This window comes from Frankliniella occidentalis, unplaced genomic scaffold, assembly GCF_000697945.3.
Source record: "Frankliniella occidentalis isolate FOCC.00 unplaced genomic scaffold, Focc_3.1 Scaffold31, whole genome shotgun sequence".
In the NCBI taxonomy this organism is placed as follows: domain Eukaryota; kingdom Metazoa; phylum Arthropoda; class Insecta; order Thysanoptera; family Thripidae; genus Frankliniella; species Frankliniella occidentalis.
The window spans coordinates 2,410,009-2,410,782 of NW_026267161.1; positions in this window are offsets into that span (position 1 = coordinate 2,410,009).

Below are 774 nucleotides of genomic sequence, written 5' to 3' on the forward strand. Positions count from 1 at the left end.
GGGCTGGGGGTGGGGGAGATCCGCCCGGAGGAGATCGAGTGACAAGAGCACGGCGGGGCTGCGTCGCGTTAGCAGCGGAGCCAGCGGCCCCTCTGTTAGCATCCTCATCAGGATAACAAGGGCCATGTCACGGCGTCACGCCAGCCAACCGTGTCGCAGGGGGCAAAAGTTAACTGGTCCGGCTCGGCAGCGAGCGGAAACAACAACGACAACTAAATGGCAACGAAACGCCGTGACCTTCACGGGACTCCTTGAATATGCGCCAAATTTTGTCCTGCTTTCACATACGACGCCAAATTCTAACAGTCTAGAGAAAATTGAAAAGCTTGCCACAAATTTACAGTCTCCAGTTCATAAGACTGACCAAGTTTGCTCGAAAGTTTGGCAGCCTTCAAAAGACTTTGTAGAACGGGAAGGCAAATTTTTTTGCGAAGCACCCAGAATGCTGCTGGGGAGGTCTCTGGGCGGTCACTGGACCACATAGCATTCGATCGGTCCCCAGCTCCGAGAAATCACCATCACCGCCATGAGCTCTAGCAGGGGGCAAAACATCCAAACGACGCATCCACTGTACCTAGAACTTGCGAGGCCTTCGTAGAACTCCGAGCAAAACAGGGTGTCAGCTCCGGCGCGAGATGGGTGCCTGCCACTCCCCAGCCGAGGGGTTGTCGGTCTCGTTACCCGGCGCGCTGAGGCGGGCGCTGAGGCGGCCCCGGGCCCCTCGGGCCCCGCGGCGGTGGGTGCGCGCCCCCGTGTGAGTGAGGGGGGAGGGGG